The sequence below is a fragment of the Aptenodytes forsteri genome, unplaced genomic scaffold (genome assembly GCF_000699145.1).
Source record: "Aptenodytes forsteri isolate BGI_AS27 unplaced genomic scaffold, ASM69914v1 Scaffold129, whole genome shotgun sequence".
NCBI classification, from domain to species: domain Eukaryota; kingdom Metazoa; phylum Chordata; class Aves; order Sphenisciformes; family Spheniscidae; genus Aptenodytes; species Aptenodytes forsteri.
In genome coordinates, this window is record NW_008795033.1 from 246,635 (window position 1) to 249,393 (window position 2,759).

The 2,759-nt window shown below is 63.9% G+C and overlaps 1 protein-coding gene across 1 annotated transcript in view; it reads left to right on the plus strand.

Annotated features, from left to right (window-relative positions):
* Positions 1-2,753, plus strand: part of NF2 (neurofibromin 2) — a 40,132-nt gene extending 37,379 nt beyond the window's left edge. Inside the window, exon 16 of the mRNA XM_019471283.1 lies at positions 2,249-2,753. The gene's annotated coding sequence lies outside the window, so the exon portion shown is untranslated. The remainder of the gene's footprint in view (positions 1-2,248) is intronic.
* Positions 2,754-2,759: the final 6 nt, after the last annotated feature.

The window sequence follows — 2,759 nt, forward strand, 5'->3', positions numbered from 1 at the left end:
AACAACCCCAGTTCCCTCAGCCGCTCCTCATCAGACTTGTTCTCCAGACCCCTCACCAGCCTCGTTGCCCTTCTCAATCTCCCGTTGCTGCGCTTTAATGGAGCGGCACTGCGAGCTGCCGCAGGCCGGGGAGGGGGTGGGATGCTTTGATTCACCATCCAGCCTGCGGAAGAGAGGACTTCAGCGGCAGGGTGTTAGGAGGTAGATAGCTGGCAGGTAAACGTTCCTCCTTGGGGCTGTCTGGCCTCTCGGAGGTCTCCCCAGGTGAAACGGGAAAGCGAAGCTGCCCCATCTCGGGCTGTGGTGGGTGGACGGGCTCCGGTGTGAGCCCTGGCGCTCGTGCAAATGCCTGGGACCGCTCAGCCTCACCCACCCCTCTCCAGCCCCGTGACGCCCCTTTGCCCACCGCCCTTCTCGGCCGGGCGGACCGCAGTCCCCGTCCTTGCACCGGGTCCTTGCAGCGGGAGGCAGCAGCCCTGCTCAAAGGGAAGGACCATGCTGCACGCCGTGATGTCCGCTCGGGTTTTGTATGCCAAATTCTCTGGCCTGTGACCCAGCCAGGTGTCTGCTTGGGATCACAGGCGGGATTTCTGCCGGAAAAGCCGAAACGAAGCCTACGCTGGGGCCATCAGTGGGGCTGGCAGCAGGCTGGGGCTGCCCACTCTTTTTTTTTTTTTTCTTTTTTCCCCCTTCTCCAGCCTTGAAAGAGAGGCAAAGAGCTGCCCGTAGCACACAGAGCCCCTGTCCCATCTCATCCACCCTCCATCCAGCTCTGGAGGGGATGCAAGGGGATGCGGAGGAGGAGGAGAGCCAGCCCTGGCCCAGGAGATGCCGCCAGCAAAGGGTATTAAGCCCCTGCAGAAATTTCCTCTGCAATACAGATTTTTTCAGAACGGCATTAGAGCTCTGAAGGAATTACCGAGGAAAGGCTGTGAGGGGGAAGCGGGGAGGGGGAAGCGCTTGGCAGCTCCATCGCGGCGCTTAACTCACTGTAACGTGATCCTAGGATTCCTGTTTCAGCAAAACCGGCGTTCCCGGCGGAAAGCACGGCTGCTTAATCCAGCCGAAATGAAGCCTTCGCAATTAGCCGGCTGGTTTGGCAAACTCTTGCGGTGATTCAGCAGCTGGTTGGAAGGCGGCGCCTCTCCCACCATGCTCCTTTGGGTGGTTATCTGTAAATACTGCGATTTCTTCCCCGCCGCTGAGGATGTCTCTTTCCACCTCTCGTTCGGCCCGTTAGAAAACGGGCCCGCGGTTCCTCCGTGGGGTATTATTTTTCGGACAGCCTCGCTAGCGCTGCAAAAAGCTTTTCTGGGCCGGGTTTCCAAGTCCTGCAGAGCCTTGGCTCCAAGGACACAGCCCTGCAAGCGAGGGCTCTCCAGCTCCGTCCTCCTGCGGGATGGAGGGAGCAGGTCTGGGGCGAGGTCCCGGGGCAGGGGGAACGTCCTGCAGGTGCTGGGACGGCGGTGGCCAGACGCAGGGGGAAAGGCGTCAGCCCCGGGCAGGTGCTGGGACGGCGGTGGCCAGACGCGCTGTGGCTGCTCGCCCCGCACCAGGCACGCATGCTCATCCCGTCAGGGGTGGTGGGCTGGGGTTGGACGTGAGCACGGGACAGAGGATGGTCCCTAACTGGTGACGGAGGTTACGTGTACCCGCCTGGCCCGGAGGCTTTGGGGAAGCTGTGGGTTTTAGAGACGAGCGCGGTTCTCCCTCTGTCCTCGGGTGATGGAGATCGTTTCTCCTCCAGCTTTGCGAGAGCCCCGTTGTGTTTCCCCCACCGTCAGGGCAAGGAAAGGAAGGAGCACGCTGGACCCCGAGGGCACGGTCCCGTGCCCAGGATTGGCACCTTCCGTCCGGGCTCCTGAAAGCTGCAGCCACTCTTAATTGCGTTGATTGAATCTGTGGCCCCTCAAAGCAGCCTTTGCCCGGGGGGAAGGCGGTGTCGGCAGCAGAGAGCGGTGGCCTTCCCCCAGCCCAGCCTGCCTCCCCTTGCCCTGCGCTTTGCCTTCGAGCTGTGCTTGTTGCGGCTGGGGGCTCGGCTGCTGAGGGCGTGCACGACATCCCTGCTTCTGCCTTCCCTGGTATTTTCGGAGGGGCGAGGGCTGGGCCAGGAGGGGATTAAGGCAGCAGCTCCCTATTTAGCTCAGCCCGGTGTCCTCCCGGGGGTTGAAGCTGGGACTGGGTGCCTTGCGGGAAGGAGGGGGTCAGCCCCGTCCCCCTTCAGCCGCCCCCCTCTGCTCTCTTGCAGCTCACCCTACAGAGCACCAAGTCCCGCGTGGCCTTCTTCGAGGAGCTCTAGGAAGCGACCAGCCGCTCCGCACCGCTGCTGCCTGCCGGCCGGCTCCCCCGCCAGCCGGAGCCTCTCCCCCAGGACCGGCGTGCCCCAAACCGGGGCCGGGGAGCCGGGCATCGCCCCCCGGCCCCCGCCGGGTGCTGCCAGCCTCTGCACACCGACGGACTCGGGGCCCGGCTGCTCACGGACTGTGTGATGTTTTCTAGATTAGCGTCCATTCATCCTCCTCCCTGCCCCTCTTTTTTCCTTTTTTTCCCCAGCCTTTTTCTCACTTTTCTAGCGTAGTTTTTTGGCTCGGCCCTCCGGGCTTTCCCCCGGTGCTGGGGTCGGGGCTGCGGCCGTGCCCCCCAGCCTGGCAGCCAGCGGAGGAGCGTGCCGAAGGGTCTCCCCTGGCAGGGATGCCGTCCCTCCGGGCTGCCTTCTCCTGCCGGCAGCGGCGTGCCGGGCCCGGGGCCCCCCCCGGGCG